At 37.1% G+C, this 18,911-nt stretch overlaps 1 protein-coding gene across 1 annotated transcript in view; it reads left to right on the forward strand.

Annotated features, from left to right (window-relative positions):
• Positions 1-18,911, forward strand: part of TMEFF2 (transmembrane protein with EGF like and two follistatin like domains 2) — a 284,169-nt gene that overhangs the window by 52,609 nt on the left and 212,649 nt on the right. The window lies entirely within an intron of this gene.

Genomic DNA, 18,911 nt, shown 5'->3' on the forward strand with positions numbered 1-18,911 from the left:
GTACTCTGTATATAAGTTAAGTAAGCAGGGTGACGGTATATAGCCTTGATGTACTCCTTTCCTGATTTGGAACTGGTCTGTTGCTCCATGTCCAGTTCTAATGGTTGCTTCCTGACCTGCATTCAGATTTCTCAGGAGGCAGGTCAGGTGTTCTGCTATTTCCATCTCTTGAAGAATTCTCCAGTTTGTTGTGATCCACAGTCAAAGGCTTTGGCCTAGTCAATAAAGGAGAAATAGATGTTTTTCTAGAATTCTCTTGCTTTTTTGATGATCCAACGGATATTGGCAATTTGATCTATGGTTCTTCTGCCTTTTCTAAATCCAGTTTGAACATCTGTAAGTTCACGGTTCATATACTGTTGAAGCCTGGCTTGGAGAATTTTGAGCATTACCTTGCTAGCGTGTGAGATGAGTGCAATTATATGGTAGTTTGAGCATTCTTTGGCATTGCCTTTCTTGGGAAATGGAATGAGAACTGACTTTTTCCAGTCCTGTGGCCACTGCTGAGTTTTCCAAATTTGTGGGCGTATTAAGTGCAGCACTTTAACAGCATCATCTTTTAGGATTTTACATAGCTCAACTGGAATTCCATCACCTCCACTAGCTTTGTTTGTAGTGATGGTTCCTAAGGCCCACTTGACTTCACATTCCAAGATTTCTGGTTCTAGGTGAGTGATCACATCATAGTGATTATCTGGGTAATGTAGATCTTTTTTGTACAGTTCTGTATATTCTTGCCACCTCTTCTTAATATCTTCTGCTTCTGTTAGGTCCATACCATTTCTGTCCTTTATTATGCCCATCTTTGCATGAAATGTTCCCTTGGTATCTCTAATATTCTTGAAGAGATCTCTAGTCTTTCCCATTCTATTGTTTTCCTCTATTTCTTTGCATTCATTGCTGAGGAAGGCTTTCTTATCTCTCCTTGCAATTCTTTGGAATTCTGCATTCAAATGGGTATATCTTTCCTTTTCTCCTTTGCCTTTCACTTCTCTTCTTTTCACAGTTATTTATAAGGCCTCCTCAGACAACCATTTTGCCTTTTTGCATTTCTTTTTCTTGGAGATGGTCTTATTACTGCCTCCTGTACAATGTCGCAAACTCCATCCATAGTTCTTCAGTCACTCTATCAGATCTAAGCCCTTGAATCTATTTCTCACTTCCACTGTATAATTGTAAGGGATTTGATTTGGGTCATACCTGAATGATCTGGTGGTTTTCTCTACTTTCTTTAAGTCTGAATTTGGCAAAAAGGAGTTCATGATCTGAGCCAGAGTCAGCTCCTGGTCTTGTTTTTGCTGACTGTATAGAGCTTCTCCATCTTTGGCTGCAAAGAATATAATCAATCTGATTTTGGTATTGACCATCTGTTGATGTCCATGTGTAGAGTCTTCTCTTATTGTGTTGGAAGAGGGTGTTTGCTATGACCAGTGCCTTCTCTTGGCAAAAAGACAGTCTAGAGTATGCATTTTTCATACCATAGTCATTGATTTCTCCCCTAGAAAAATCTCAGAATGGTAAATCAACAGATAGTAGCCATCATGAGTTAAGATTTTTCTTCTGAATGACAATTTAAAACCGTCTTTATTAGAATGTCCCATGGTTGGCAAAATACATGATGGTCAGCCAGCTCAATAGTTGTTCTCTCTTGGATGGAGTAAGGTTGACACTTGAAACCTGATCATTGGCCAGCACCAGCGAGTCTGCTCAAAAATGGTAGTGCCTCAGCAAATAAGCATTGGAGAATTGACTGTGCATCAATACATTGGCAGAGATGACATGACTATATATACTAGGGAAAAATGAAATGGAAGTTAGGATGCACAATCATCTGTGAAAATTCATAACTTTTGAAAAATAATACCCTTATTTAGGTATATCCTGCTGTATAAAATGCAAGTTATATACAAATGTTAGCATTAAAACTTACATGGGCATATAATTTGGTTCAGTCTCTACCTTTTTCATATCTAAAATATATATGTTTTAAAAGGTCTAATATATGTCTAGAGCAAAAGCTAATTCTTAGACTTATAATTTTATCAAAAGTAATAATTCATATTTAAATGTAGGCCCTCTATTGACCACTGAAGAATTTTCTTAAACTTAGCATTACCACATGGTTTAAATGAGATACAAAGTTAATATTTTTATGTGTGAGGTTCTAAATTGTAGGTTCCAAGGGAGACTGACATATGATTTGTTCATTCCTACTGTACATGCTAATTAACTCACTGATACAAAGTTTTGGATAACTGTATTCTAAGTATAGTTTTCTCTACTTTTATCAAATATAAAAGTTAGAAAACAATTTTCATCATTTCTCAACTTCTTCATATTAGTGGCCTGTAGATTATTCCAACATAGTTCTTTTGAACTTATTAGATAAATGCAATTGTTAGTTAATAAATCACATATCATTAATGAATCAAATGACTTTGAGTTTCTTAAATAACTTTTTTCTTTTTACTAATCTATAATCTATGCTCACTTCTACTAAACTAAGTAGTTAGTGACTATCCGCTATGTGCAGGCACCACACTAGCTACCTTCATAGATGCCGTTTTTGGCAATCTTTACGACCCCCAATGAGGAGTTTTACAATTGATAGTGTAACTCTGCGCCCTAAGGTCACTCGCTACTTTTACAGCAGTATCAAATTCTGTTTGCAGGACTCTACTGAACGGTGTGATATCCTGGTCTCTCTCTTGCTTAACTTACCTTCCATGAGGTTAGAAATAGTTACAACAGCAACAGTGCCAAATAACTAGTGCCTGTACAACAAGATGGAGAGAAATCTCTGATTCTAGTGCCTATATTAGTCCTTTGAAAATGGTGAAGATAGGGAGGCGAAGAGATCCTACAGCCAGTTATTCTGTCTTGATGTAAACCTTGCATTTATTATTTAACAACACAAAAGACAGTTCTTCGCAGTCACTCACAATCACCCCAGTGTTGTCCTGAGCTGGACAGAATGGATTACTGAGTTATGCATGAGATAAAAATTGGCAGCCTTCCTAGTGCAGTCAGTGGTTTATTATGTATGAATGCATTATTCTTTTGTGGGTAACACGTGTTTCTCTGGATTACCACCCCCTAATTGCTTTTATGGGACCTCCAGCCCTCCTTCTCCCTGAACAAGTCTTTCCCAACCGCTCTAGAAATCCCTAAGAACATGACTTGCAAGATTCCAGAATACTTACCCTCAGCTAACTGTGGAATGTTTATCATTTTTCATCCTCTTGGGCCCAACTCTCTTTGGTCATATCACTCAGAAAGCCAAGTGCAGGCCCCCTAGCTTCAACCCCTTGGTGCTGCCACCTGTTCATGCCACCCCAAGGTCATTCTAAATGGACCCTCATCACTAATGCCCCTCTTCAGGAGTGCGGAGATTAGGGGGGCTAGTGGCAGGATGGTCCCTAAGGGTTGGCACTTCCCAGTGCCAGAAGAAGGTTTGTGTGAGAACAGTTTACTCTTTATTCTGCTGAAACCAGTTATTTAGAGGATGAGTGTTTGAAATAAACCCCCAATCATCTCTTTCTGGATTTTCACTAAAAAAACACAATTCACCTTTCCTAAATTTCCCCTACAGTTCTTTAATCAGCATTTGCAGCAAGACTCATAGTTAAGACTCAGCTGTCCCATTGCATGGGGCACGGGTTTGATGCCTAGTTGGGGAACTAAGGTCCCGCAAGCTGCATGGTACAGTCAAAGAAAAAAAAAAAAGCAAAAATAGAATGCTTAGTTTCTTCAAACAAATACAGTAGTCATGGTGACCACCTTAAAATGTTTGCAAATTTTGCTAGACATTGGAATCACCTGTAGAGTTTTTTTTTAAAATACCTGATGCTTTAAACTTGGGTTATAAGTCATCTCTAGGGGAGAAAAACTCCAAGGAAATAATGCTGGATGATCTACCTCATTCTGAATTTTATAAAGAGAATGAAAATATAAACTCAGTGCACTAAATTCAGCATATTTTCCAAGACTTTAGAGCAGTAGGGAGGACTTACACCAAAGACAGAGAGAGGCCGAAAAGAAGGATGCCAGGTGCCCCATGTTCCTTAGGAAGCTATAGTAGGGCTGAATGTAAAGAAGACTGCAAGGTCCTGGTTGCTTAGACCATGGAATGTGTGCCCAGGTAGCATTTCCAATGGCTTGAGTGTGAGACACATTAGGAAAAGTGAGCCAAATCAGAAGAAAACTAAGAGTGAAGCAAAGAACTAAGGATGCAACATCAAGGAGCTATACATACTCTTCTGTATGTCACTGGGGAATCATTTTGCACTGTGAGATACACCTAAATCACCCTGCAAGGGATGGCTTTAATTTCTGTTACTTAGATTTGTTTAATAAACTTTGTACTGAGTCTTCAACTGGACAGTATTGGGCTGAGCAAGTGAGGGTATTCAAGATACTGAATCGGAGCCTAATTAAGACAAATGAGACTTCCCACTCTGGTCCTTGTTTTTCAGGGTCAAGTCTATAACCTGGCTATTCCATTTATTCTTTGGGCAATGCAGGTCTATGTTTTATTGTCAGTAATAACAATTCTCATGTGTTATCATCCTTGTTTATATATATTTTTAAAGAGACAATTTGGTAACTGAGTTTCAATTAAGAAAAAAACAGATTTTTAAAAAATCAGAAGATACTGTACTTCATTCATTTGCTCACTAATTAATTTTTAAATTAATTTTTCATCCATACATATATAGAATAAGACACATCTCAAAATCACAATTTGTTAATGTCAACTGTAAATAGTGTATGGCGAGGAAATACTGGTTTCCAGAGTTTGAGATGCGATTGTCCTATGGTGGGCCTTCTGCACCAGTTGATACCAGTGGAAGTTCTACCTAGTAAGGCACCAACATATTAGTTCATTGTAGTGAAAGTTACCCATGAAGTTATATCAGATTTTGCTTTCATTGAATCATGTGTGTAGTCATTGCCTTCACCAAGAAATTGTGTAGTAGTATTGGATGGTAAGTATAAGATATGCTTATTATAACACCTTTCTCACTGGATCATATGATTGCAACACATTTCATGACAGATTATGTTCTGTTCTTCAGGGCTTAAAACTGTAACCATCACGGTCATTACCATAAGCACTAATTTTGAGTCCGATTACATGGTACAAGTATAGAAACAACTTCACCAGCTAAGCTCTTACTCTGAACTTCATTTCTAAGACAATTTTTAGATTCAGTGTGTGCCTCTAATACTTCCTCCCCAGTTTCTTTGTTCAAAGCTCCATTTCTTGAAATATTAAAAATCTCCCAGAAGAGTCTCTAATAAGCACTGTTCTCTAATAAAGAAAAGCCCAAATGAAGCTTTAAGGATGGAACAAGCGGAATTCGAGCTTCTTCTTCAATTCCTCTTTCCTCTCTCCTCACTATGCTTGTCTCTCTTGCTCTTGTATACACACCCACCCGTACATATTTTTGGAGGCAGAAGAGCACTGCTTGCTTTTTGTGCAAATTAAATTGCAAAAAGGAAAAAAAAAATGTTGATGTGAAGCTGAAATGCACTCATCAGACTAACAAGTGCTTCTGGAAAAGTTTTCACTGAATGTCATCCTGAGAAACACTCGCTTCCACATGAGACACAGGACCTTCCAGTCCCTCAAAGCCTCTTAGACAATGAACTGGATTTGAAGGAAAAATAAAAGTCTGAAAATGGTAGTCCCAAATTGTGGGTTGTGATCTCGGAAAATAGGGAAGAAATAACGCCATTTTTCTGTTCCTTATCTTTTCTTTTTGTGGTTCTCTTGTCACTCTAAAAAAGCTGGAGGTACTGCGGAACTTAGGGGCCTCCTGGACACAAATGATAGTCTAAAAATATATTTGTTTAAAATTTTTAGAAAACCATTTGCTCCAGAATTTGTCTTCTTTTGAGGTAATCTGTTACAAAGGCTGCTATAATTTGGCTTTCAGCAGTAACGACTAGTTATGCAAAAATAGATCGTAAGTAAAGTCTAGACAAATGCAGTGTTTTATTCCAGAGGCAGCCGGCAGATGCTTTGTGAACCCCTGCATTCTCTTGCTGACCAGATTAATTTCACACCATGATTTTACTCTGTAATGCCTTGGGACAAAACAAATTTAAAATGTGTCCTTTGGCCACTTACACTTTCTCAGATCACTCACTGTAGCATTCTTCAATAATAATGAAGAATAAACTGTCTTTTGAAAGGCTTTTCTGGTAGTCTGTGACTTAGCACATAGCTTCTCATAGGCAAGGAGATCGTAGGCAGAGTAATCAGTACTCCAGAGATGTTCTTCAGTTGTCAAAATACTGTAACATGTTAGGTGTGGGAAGAAGGACAAGGCAAGGAAAAGGAAGCCTAGGGGAGCAGAAATCTGGAGTTTCTGCATGGACTGTCGATCAACTCTATGATTATAATTTCTGATAACCCCTTCTTCCCCTTCTGTGACATTCATGTAATGGTAGAGACTATGAAACCTTTCAGATCTAGTACCTTCTCTTCAGAATGCATGTTATATTTGGACAAGTTAACTGCTGCTTCCCCAGATGAAATAGTAACAGGGTCTGACAAATCGGGCTTTTTTTCTTTTGATTCTGATAAAAAGAGTCCATGGAACTTGACCTTGAAATATAGCCCAAATGAATAACTAGCCAACCTAAAAGTAAGCAGTAGCTGCAGTGATTGTGGAAAAAACATGATAAAGCTTTCCACTCATTATAAGCAATTCTAAGCTCAATAGACAGGCTTTCCTTAATTGAGAAGCAGGCATTACCAATGAATTTTTATGAGTTTATTCATTCTGGAATTTTTCTTCATAATGCAGTCAGTTTATTATATTAAAAATGTATATTACAACTGAAGCAGTTTTGTAAAACAGGCATTAATACAGTAGTGCATCTATTTATTTGTACCTTGGGGATGTAAGACAAAAAAGCAAACTGCTTACTGCTTGAAAAATCATAGCCATCCAATTACGAATGGCTGTGGTGTTGGAAGTAAGGAAAATGCTTTCATTGGACCCCAATCAGATGATTGGGTTGCTTGTAATGAGATGGAAGGGTTAGTTGAAATTGAATCAAGATGTAGAACAGTTACATATTAATTCTATTTAATGTTAGTTGAAAATAAAACATGAGGGAAGTTAACTAAAGTACATTTTGTCATTATAAGCCCTTCAAACTACTGTATGCTACTTTTCACCTACAATGTATACCTGAATATATGTATATTTTCTGTAATTTGTACTTGGCCATAACTGTTAAATACCAGTCCTTATTTTTAATACATTTAAAAGAGTTCCTGCTTGTCTCTATGGCTGCCGATGCCAACAAAACTGGAATGAGAAGTCCTAAGCTTTTTCTAAAGATGAAGAATGCCCCCTAAAACTAGCAACCTAGTGTGGGGTCCAATTGTGATCTCTTTATAATACCCATAGTATCTTAATGATGTCTCTAAATATGTTACTCTGGCTAAAAATTAAAACTGCACGCCTGCCAGCTAAGTCGCTTCAGTCATGTCCAACTTTTTGTGACCCTATGGACTGTAGCCCACCACACTCCTCTGTCCATGGGATTCTCCAGACAAAAATACGGGAGCAGGTTGTCATGCTCTCCTCCAGGGTATCTTCCCAACCCAGGGATTGAACTCCTGTCTCCTGCATTGCAGGAGGATTCTTTACCACTGAGCTACCAGGTAAGCCCAATATTGCATATGAGGTCTTAAAATTTAAAATTGAAATACTTATGTTTTCTTTATCCTAATGGCAGTCCTCCCTTGAATTTTCCAAATGAAATATTCCCATGCAGCTTCACAGGGAACCAACATTGCTTAGCCTCCACTAGCCCATAAATGTAGAAAGTAGTTCAAGGGTAATCACCAAACCATTACTTTGGCACTGGGTGCTCTTATGCAAGTTTCTCCAGCCAGTATTTTCCAACAGTTTGTTGGAAGATTTTTTTTTTTTTTAACATTTGAAAGAGTTGCTAGAAAATGTGCAATTGGAAAATAATTTACACATACAAATTACAGGCTGTCACTATGGGACTCTATAAAGCTTACAAATTCAGAAAATAGGATATCCACATTCTCTCAATGAATCAGAAATGTAGCAAGCCACATGACTAAGCAGATGACTAAGCAGACACTCTGGAGAGGAGTTTGCAAATCGGGCTGTAGGGAAAATGCTATCACCAGACTCTAAAAATCTAATGTAATTGTCACTTAAAGAAAGTCAATGTGGAAAGGTAATTAAAATACTTTTTAGGTCATTAGTTTTTTCTAGCTTTTATATCCCTTTCTCCTTCCATACCCATCCTCTCTTATGTTCTATCTAGCCCAAAATCAAAAACATATCAAAAGTCAGAGAAACTTTTTAAAAACAAAGCCTGGAGTTTTTGTTACTTATTTGTCCACAATATTTTTATTCATCAGTGGCCTATCTTCCTCAGAGAATAGTCTATTTTTTCTGACTATAAAGAAAAAAATTCTATAGTTGCTATAGGGATGGCACCTTGCATGATGGTAGGATTTTGGTCTTGCATGATATTTACATTTTTGCAAAGAATCTTTATGGCCTTATTTTTATATCCTGCTTCATGAGCTCATTCTTCCAAATGTGTCCTGATAATAAATAGAGAAGTAAACATGTTTTGTTTTGTGTACTTGCTACCATTTGGATGTAGGGGCTCTTTAGTTAATCAGTTCACTTAAGTTGCTTTTCTGTTTTTTCTTCTCTCTTCAAAAGGACTCCCACTTCTAGAAGTGCTCATTGACAAAATAAGAACAAATATATATGGTACTTGCTATACCTGCTCTCTATTCTAAGTTCTATAGGTAAAAGTAAACATTTAATCATTGTGAGAAACATAGAATATATAGAAGAGAACTGAAGCAGAGAGAAGTTAGATAACATTTCCCAAAATAGCACACCTGACACCTTGCCAAGTCAGAATCTGAAATCTATGACCTTAGTCACTACTCTCCTCTCCCTTATACAGAAATTTACACATGTTTTTTCAGCAATACAGAAGCAATAGTCCCATATGGTTATGTAAAATGAATGGTTTGTCCTTTTTGTCAGATGATAGACATGCTACTTTAAAAATGTTAAAGTTTCCACATATATGAGTTAACATATAATATGTGGAATCTAGAAGTATCATACAGATGAACCTATTTTCAGGGCAGGAATAGAGAATGGGTGGGTGGAAATGGAGGCTTTTTGTTCAGTAGCTCTGTTGCGTCTGACTATTTGTGACCCCATGGACTTCAGCATGCCAAACTTCCCTGTCCTTCACTATCCTGTCTTCTGGAGTTTGCTCAAACTTATGTCCATTGAGTCAATGATGCCATCCAACCATCTCATCCTCTGTCATCTCCTTCTCCTCCTACCTTCAATCTTTCCCAGCATCAGGGTCTTTTCCAATGATTCGGCTCTTTGCATCAGGTGGTCAAAGTACTGGAGCTTCAGCTTCAGCATCAGTCCTTCCAATGAATATGCAGGGTTGATTTCCTTTAGGATTGACTGGTTTGATCTCCTTTCTTGAGTCTGGTACCTTAGATCACTTGACCATCCTGATACCTGGAAGCGAAGGCAGAGGGGTGATTTGGAAGATTTGTATTGATGTATGTGCACTGCCATGTGTAAACCAGATAGCTAGTGGAAACCTGCTCTATAGCACAAGGAGCCCAGCTTGGTGCTCTCTTGTGACCTACGTGGGTGGGATGCAAAGGGGTGGGAGGATAGCCCAAGAGAGGGGATGTATGATAACACATAGCTGATTCACTTTACTATACAGCAGAAACGAACACAAATGTGTATATGCTCAGTCACTCAGTTGTGTCTGACTCTGCAACCCCATGAACTGGAGCCTGCCAAGCTCCCCTGTCCGTGAAATTTTCCAGGCAAGAATATTGGAATGGATTGCGATTTCCTACTCCAGGGGATCTTCCTGACCCAGGGATCAAACCCACATCTCTTGGCAGGCAGATTCTTTACAACTGGGCCATCTGGGAAGCCTTGGAAAAAGTGTCGAATCAATTTATTTAAACATCAGACAAATCCACTTACTGATTCTCCAGTATCATGCCTTCGATAATTAGAAAAAATTATTTTTCATTTTAATCTTTCTTAAAACAGAAAAAGGAGGAAACAGATTACCCGAGTGATAGTTAACAAGTGAATCAGAAAATGAGGAGAGTGGTGGTGACGGTGACAGACTGGGGAGGACCGTAAGCCCTTATGGAAGAGAGTCTTCTCTGTTCTCCTTAGCACACGTGGACAGAAATTTAAAAAGAACAAAGGCAGGAGTTACGTGTTTTTCCTATCAGATATCTCAAGACATGATTTTTTAAGTCTTTTTTTGTCCACCATGGTTTCAAAAGAATCCAATATACATGTAGAGTTATTTTTCATTGTCACTTCTAGGTAATGGTTAAATGGAATGCAGACTTGTCTAAGAACAGGACATAATGAGCTAGAATGTCAAGTGAAATAAACAGCTGTGATGTACATATGATTTTTCATTCTAAATTAAAGAATATTATTAAAGAATATCACTAAGAAAAGCCTTTAGGCTTTCTAACCTTCTAAAAAACCAATTGATAAATGCAGAGAATGCTACAGAAACGTGTGTCTGCTGTTCTGAAATTAGCCAAAATTTGTGGTTGTCATGGGGATACTTAAATTACAGAAAAATAAATCAGAAAATAATGAATGTAATTAATTTTTCTTGAAGTTCAACTGATGCAAGGTAAAAGGATATTTATTATGTGAATGTCTAGCCACCCGTGATATTAAAAGAATGAATAAATACCAAATTTGTAATGTATGTAAATTAGACAAATTTTATCATTGAAGATCACAGAAAATACAATAAGGTAGTATCACTTTAATTTTCTCATATGTTTTTATATAAAGAAATATGTTTATAAAAATAAAAGGCTGATTTTTGTTACTTTTGGCAATTTAATAGGAAAAAATAAATCAAAGTAAATTTAATAGCCCACATACACCAAAAGTAATCTGATGTGTAAAAAACTGCTATAGTACTAAACAATACATCACATCTTCAGAAATTCGAGCAGCTTTCAAATGCCCAGCTTTACTGCTAACTCAGAAAAGCAACAGATCTGGATTAGATTAGAGAAACAGATCAGGCAAATAAGTGAACAACATGGGTATTAAAAAACAAAACAAAACAAACCAACAAAAAACTGAAGGAGTAATAGGGATGGGTAAGGTCAATGGTAAACTAAAGAGTTCATGCCTTGTCTAAATAAACAAGTTGATTTTTCTAATTTTTGTCCAGCATGAATTTGTATCCACAAATTCTATCAAATCAAATGCTAGATTTGATTTTCATGGAAAGCTGGAGCTCTAGATTCTTATGCAATAGCTTCTAATTTTTAAATAAGGGCAGGTGAAATCATCTAGTGGACCAAGAGAAGAATAAATTGTCAATAACTAGTTTTTTACCTTCTTAGAGGTTTTCACATAAGAGTTGTCTTTAATAAGTAGGCTAAAATCTGACCAGTTAGGGAATTTGTTGGATGGAGTCACTGTATTTTCTCAGTTCAGTGTTTATAAATATGAGATGGTCTACTGTGTTTTATCAGTGGTGGCTTTTAGTAAATAATAACTCCTTCAGTTCATGGGTGTAAGTCTCCTTTCATAAGGCCACTAGGTCTCAAGTGCATACCTAATAAATCCTGTCTATAAGTTCTGGCATTCCAGACCATCAGTTCTTAATAACAACAACAAAAAAAGTTATGGTTCACAATAGAAGTTCAATAGGTTCCAATCAGAGAATTTATATTTTCTTCAGTCATCATTTGTCAATCTTAAGACAGAATTTTCAATCCAGTAACAGCAAGGAACCACTATTTTTGTGATACAAGTTAATGCACACTTCTCCCTCATGGACTTCCCTGATGGTTCAGACAGTAAAGAATTTGCCTATAATTTGGGAGACCCGGGTTTGATCTCTGAGTTGGGAAGATCCCCTGGAGTAGGAAATGGCAACCCACTCCAGTATTCTTGCCTGGAAATCCCATGGACAGAATAGCCTGGTGGAGTACTGTCCATGGGGTTACAAAGAGTTGAACACAGCTGGGCAACTTTCACTATACATTCATGGTTTTAGAATAAGAAAAATAAAGGTGGTATCTTCAGTGTTATAAAATATGATTTTACTATTATTTTCTCCCATTCGGAAGGCTGTCTTTTCACCTTGTGTATAGTTTCCTTTGTTGTGCAAAAGCTTTTAAGTTTCATTAGGTCCCCTTTGTTTATTTCCAATCTTTTTATTTCCAATATTCTGGGAGCTGGGTCATAGAGGATCCTGCTGTGATTCATGTCGGAGAGTGTTTTGCCTATGTTCTCCTCTAGGAGTTTTATAGTTTCTGGTCTTACATTTAGATCTTTAATCCATTTTGAGTTTATTTTTGTGCATGGTGTTAGAAAGTGTTCTAGTTTCATTCTTTTACAAGGGGTTGACCAGTTTTCCCAGCACCACTTGTTAAAGAGGTTGTCTTTTTTCCATTGTATATCCTTGCCTCCTTTGTCAAAGATAAGGTGTCCATAGGTTCGTGGATTTATCTCTGGGCTTTCTATTCTGTTCCATTGATCTATATTTCTGTCTTTGTCCCAGTACCATACTGTCTTGATGACTGTGGCTTTGTAGTAGAGTCTGAAGTCAGGCAGGTTGATTCCTCCAGTTCCATTCTTCTTTCTCAAGATTGCTTTGGCTATTCGAGGTTTTTTGTGTTTCCATACAAGTTGGGAAATTATTTGTTCTAGTTCTGTGAAGAAATACCATTGGGAGCTTGTTAGGGATTTCATTGAATCTGTAGATTGCTTTGGGTAGTATAGCCATTTTGACAATATTGATTCTTCCAATCCATGAACACGGTATGTTTCTCCATCTGTTTGTGTCCTCTTTGATTTTGTTCATCAGTGTTTTATAGTTTTCTATGTATAGGTCTTTTGTTTCTTTAGGTAGATATGCTCCTAAGTATTTATTCTTTTTGTTGCAATGGTGAAATGGTATTGTTTCCTTAATTTCTCCTTCTGTTTTCTCATTGTTAGTGTATAGGAATGCAAGAGATTTCTGTGTGTTAATTTTATATCCTGCAACTTTACTATATTCGTTGATTAGCTCTAGTAATTTTCTGGTAGAGTCTTTAGGGTTTTCTATGTAGAGGATCATGTCATCTGCAAACAGTGAGAGTTTTACTTCTTCTTTTCCTGTCTGGTTTCCTTTTAATTCTTTTTCTGCTCTGATTGCTGTGGCCAAAACTTCCAAAACTCTGTTGAATAGTAGTGGTGAAAGTGGGCACCCTTGTCGTGTTCCTGATTTCAGGGGAAATGCTTTGGATTAACCTCAAAAATATGCAAGCAACTCCTGTAGCTCAATTCCAGAAAAATAAATGACCTAATCAAAAAATGGGCCAAAGAACTAAACAGACATTTCTTCAAAGAAGACATACAGATGACTGACAAACACATGAAAAGATGCTCAACATCACTCATTATCAGAGAAATGCAAATCAAAACCACAATGAGGTACCATTACACGCCAGTCAGGATGGCTGCTATCCAAAAGTCTACAAGCAATAAATGCTGGAGAGGGTGTGGAGAAAAGGGAACGCTCTTACACTGTTGGTGGGAATGCAAACTAGTACAGCCGCTATGGAGAACAGTGTGGAGATTTCTTAAAAAACTGGAAATAGAACTGCCATATGACCCAGAAATCCCACTTCTGGGCATACACACTGAGGAAACCAGATCTGAAAGAGACACGTGCACCCCAATGTTCATCACAGCACTGTTTATAATAGCCAGACATGGAAGCAACCTAGATGCCCATCAGCAGATGAATGGATAAGGAAGCTGTGGTACATATACACCATGGAATATTACTCAGCCATTAAAAAGAATTCATTTGAATCAGTTCTAATGAGATGGATGAAACTGGAGCCCATTATGCAGAGTGAAGTAAGCCAGAAAGATAAACACCAATACAGTATACTAACGTATATATATGGAATTTAGGAAGATGGTAATGATAACCCTATATGCAGAGTGGAAAAAGAGACACAGATGTACAGAACAGACTTTTGGACTCTGTAGGAGAAGGCAAGGGTGGGATGTTTTGAGAGAACAGCATCAAAACATGTACATTATCAAGGGTGAAACAGATCAGCAGCCCAGGTTGGATGCATGAGACAAGTGCTTGGGGCTGGTGCACTGGGAAGACCCAGAGGGATGGGGTGGGGAGGGAGGTGGGAGGGGGGATCGGGATGGGGAATACGTGTAAATCCATGGCTGATTCATGTCAATGTAAGGCAAAAACCACTACAATATTGTAAAGTAATTAGCCTCCAACTAATAAAAATAAATGGAAAAAAAATATGATCTTTAAAACAAAAGTAACCACATTTGACTCACTGAAAAACAATTTGTTCACCAGAGTTATCTGAAGATGCCAGATTAAGTTCATCATTTCTAGGACAGTCCAAGTTTCAATCTACATGTAATAAATGCATGATATCTAATGTTTATTTAATGCTTAAAATTTACAAACTACTTTCTCTTTCAAGATCCAAATATACTAATTCAGATATTAGATATAATAAAACATACGTAAAACATATTTCTCCGATTCTCAAAAAAAGGTCTTTCAAATGTATCCTAATGGATTAGTTTCCTGGGAAGACTCCATTGCCTGAAAGTTAGGGCTGTGTTTCTTGGTCACATTATCACAGTATGGTCATATATACTCGTTTCTATAGAACTGTTTTTCAGTTACATGTAGTCTATAAACCTATGAGGATTAAGAGAAATGCTTTATGTCAAGGACCTCACCTAGTTCCCTGGAATACAGATGATATTCAGTAAATACAAATATTCTTAAATGCCTCTGTTTTGGCTATCTTATTTCCAAAAACACTTATTTTATGAAAAGTATCCACTTGTCCCAATTCCTGAAACAAAAGTCTGATCATGGTTGTTCTAAACTCCAACATGTGCTGTGGATTCTTCCTGCCTCCCGAAGACAGAGCATAGCCCTAGAGACCCTTTCTGAGCCTCTTCCTCATTGCTTCCTCTTTCCCATCATGCTTTATCTAAACTAAACTGTCTGTGTAGCTTCTCTCTCAGGTCAGTATTTTTACTCTAATTTCCCATCTACTAGGAATTATTTTGCTACTTCTTTTCATCACCATTTAGACCTGATAAAAATCTTACACATCCTTGAGGTCCAGTTCAGTGACATATATCCCCTTCTTTACTAGTAGAGCACTGAGTGGCTTTTAGACCACTTACTTGTGAGTATTATAACCCTTAAAATTAATGAAGACCACAGGTATGTTTAGGTTGATGTCTTTATCCCATTCATTTTTGTATATCCCCAAAAGGGGAAGGGTGCCTTCCATATAATAAAAGTTCAATAAATATTTATTGAATTGACTTGGTAGAAACCACAGGAGCCATTAAGAGGAGCTTCCTGCCCAATTCAGAAATCACCTCTATACCTTCCCCACTGCTTGGCTTCTGATAGAAATGTGGGATCTCATCAGTTCATGATATAGTCTTTTCCCTTATGGTAAAAATTAAAATGATTAGAAAGTTCTTTCTTGTTTTGATCTGAAATATTTTCCTCTTCTTTTCACCTTGTTGTTGGCTCTTTCTGTGGAGTTTAAATATTAAAATTTTCTCATTTCCCTCTTCCCAATGACAACCTAATTGTTTATTTTTAATTGGGGGATAATTGCTTTACAATTTGTGTTGGTTTCTACCTTACAACAAACAGCATAAATCAGCTATTGTAAGTATACATACATCTCCTCCCTCTTGATCCTCCCTCCCGACCACCCCCATCTCACACCTTTAGGTCACCACAGAGCGCCAGGCTGAGCGCCCTGTGCTTTATAGCAGCTTCCCACTAGCTCTTTGTTTTACACATGGTAATATTTAATATTTAAATACTACTCCCATAATTCAGCCCACCCACTCCTTGCCCCCATTGTGTCCACAAGGCAGTTCTCCACATCTGTGTCTCTATTCCCGCCTTTTAAACATTAGTATAGTGCTTACTCCAGTCATTCTCTTCCCACCTCTTACCTCCCACCCCTACATTCTGTTTTCCTAAGGTGATACCATTTTTGGTCACCTTCTTTAAAAATGTTACTTATTTTAAAATTTTACTGATTTTAATGAAGAGCCTAGAACTGGACAGACTGCTCTGTGAATGATCTGACCAGTCCTGATGCTCCTTCAGTGAGGACCATACGCCTGCGGTTCAGGCTACAATGTTAGCAGCCAAATCATATGGTTGGCTCATAGTCAGCTTCAGCGAAAAACAACTACTTAGTGAGTGCCTATTATCTGCCAGGCATTTTATGTCCCTTCCACATGTATTACCTCAGCAAATGTGTAGCTGATTAAAGCTCCGAAGTTATTGTCACACAAATAGTCATCAAGAGAAGCAACGTATGATTGCTATCCTAATTTGGATTTTTCATTTATCCTAGTTAAATTTCATTATGTTGGTATTGTCTCATCCCTTATCCAAGTTAAATTTCATTATGTTGGGTTTGCCTCAATCCTTTAGTCTGTTAAGATCCATTTTTATCCAGTTTCTGGTGTCAAAGATAGTAGTCAGTTTTCCAAGTTTCCAGTCAACTTCATATTTGATAAAGACATCATTTAGTCTTCAACTAAGACTTAATGGGGAAAAAAAGTGCTTAACTGATAGAGCAAAGCCAAGAGGAAAGCTACCCTTTCTAGAGTCTATACTGATTCATAATTAGAATCTCTAAGGTAGGGCTCTTCCACTATATTGCATATTCTCTCTTAGCTACAAGGGCATCATGAACTTCCTTTAAGTGTCTAAATTAAAATATGATAGAAAGCCTATGAACTATGAGATGGGCTTGCTATGCCCTTGTCTGCATGCATACTTGGTGTTAAATGTTTATTTATTCATCTATTTGTTTGATTTCCATATTCACCAGTTATTAGAGGGTCCAAACCAATAGTTTAATAATACTTTATAGATTTTTTTCAAAGTTAATAATTGGAAAGCCTGTGGATTCCATACTTTGATTTTTATGCATTTTTGAAAATGGGGTCATTTGCTGATCTTTAGTCTTATGGAATTTCCTCTATTCACCACCATTTCCCAGTGATTACCCAGAATGATTTGTTTCACAACCTTTCAAATGTAATTCATTTGTGTCTGAACTTGAGCATTCATTTAAATAGGCTGAATGCTCTCATAATCTTTGCTTTTATTTTGTGCTTCAATTACTTCTTTACAGTGCTATCCTTCCTAATGTGAAGATAATTCTCCCAGTGGAGAGAAGTGGAAGCAAACCACTATTTTACCACTATTAACATTATAACATTTTTTCCAAGCAGTAATTGTGTCCATCATTAAAACAATCTTTTATTACTCTGATATTGTATTCATAGGGCTTCCCTGGTGGCTTAGACAGTAAAGCGTCTGCCTGCAATGCGGGAGACATGGGTTCAATCCCTGGGCCAAGAAGATCCCCTGGAAAAGGAAATGGCAACCAACTCCAGTATTCTTGCCTGGAAAATCTTATCGACAAAGGAGCCTGGCGGGCTATAGTCCATGGGGTCGCAAAGAGTTGGACACCACTGAGTGACTAACACACACACACACACATATAATATTCATATCATATATATGTATTTCATGCACATTTAAAAGAAAACTCTTTTGTGTTCTTAGTATAGGTAAGAAATATCAGATTTTCAGCCTCTTGGTCCTGTTCTTAAAGATTGTTGCTCCTCTTTTGTATTCATCTTTGGTTATATGATCTTCCCTTCATATTTTGTACATGTTTCATTTAAATCAGAGCTCATCAGAAGAAAGAGAGCCCTCAGCAACCACACTGGTTTCCTTGGATACCAATTATTTTCCTCATCAGTATCATTTGTAATTGTATTATCAGATTTTCAATTTTTACTTTCTACCTCCTTTAAATTTTCTGGTCACAGAACCCCCAGCAGAATTATGATAGCTATTTCTTCTTAAATTGTTTTTCAATATAATTTCCTAAAGACTAGGGTATGCTTTAGTAGCCTTTTCTTGATTACTAAAATATCAGGGATGCTTTCTCTACAGGTTTCCATTATTTTGGATTCCAGAATAAGCTCCTCTTTGCTGGTAAAAATTAAATCAGGAATAGAAACTCCCTTCATTGTTTTGTTTTCAACCTGAGGAATGTTGTTTCAGTAAGACAGCACAGTTTTCTCATGTTCTTTATTGGAAAAAAAGGCTTTCCAGTAATTGTGCATGTGGTTGAATTTCCTGTAAGTTGCCTCAAATCACACTTGTGTGATTTGTGTAATACAAAATCAGCATTATGTATGTGCTTGTTAAAAATGTGCATTCTGAGCTTCAGCCCAGACCCACAGTATCAGAAAGTCTGGAGGTGAGTCTCAGCAGTCTGTTTCAACAAGCCCTTTAGGTCATTCTCCTGCCTACTAAAGTATGAGAAGCACTATTGTAAAGCATCACCCATATCCTCTGACTGTGAAGCAATGTAGAACATTATCTCTTAGCCCCTATGTTGGCTCAGACATTTTCTACTAATGTCACAAGTTTCTAAGCAGGTGGAATCTTTTTAACGCATAGTAGAATATTCTTGCCTTTGCTGTTGACCTATTTCTTTTATACAAGCAGTCGTCTAATATCACAAATGTAGTTGAATCCTAACAAATATTCTGATGCCAGGAAGATTATTCAATTTCTTCTCTTTTTTTTGGTATTATTATTTTTTTTTCTTTTTTCTTTTTTTTCTTTTTTTAATTAGTTGGAGGCTAATTACTTCACAACCTTTCAGTGGGTTTTGTCATACATTGACATGAATCAGCCATGGAGTT

This window comes from Cervus canadensis, chromosome 24, assembly GCF_019320065.1.
Source record: "Cervus canadensis isolate Bull #8, Minnesota chromosome 24, ASM1932006v1, whole genome shotgun sequence".
Lineage (NCBI taxonomy): Eukaryota > Metazoa > Chordata > Mammalia > Artiodactyla > Cervidae > Cervus > Cervus canadensis.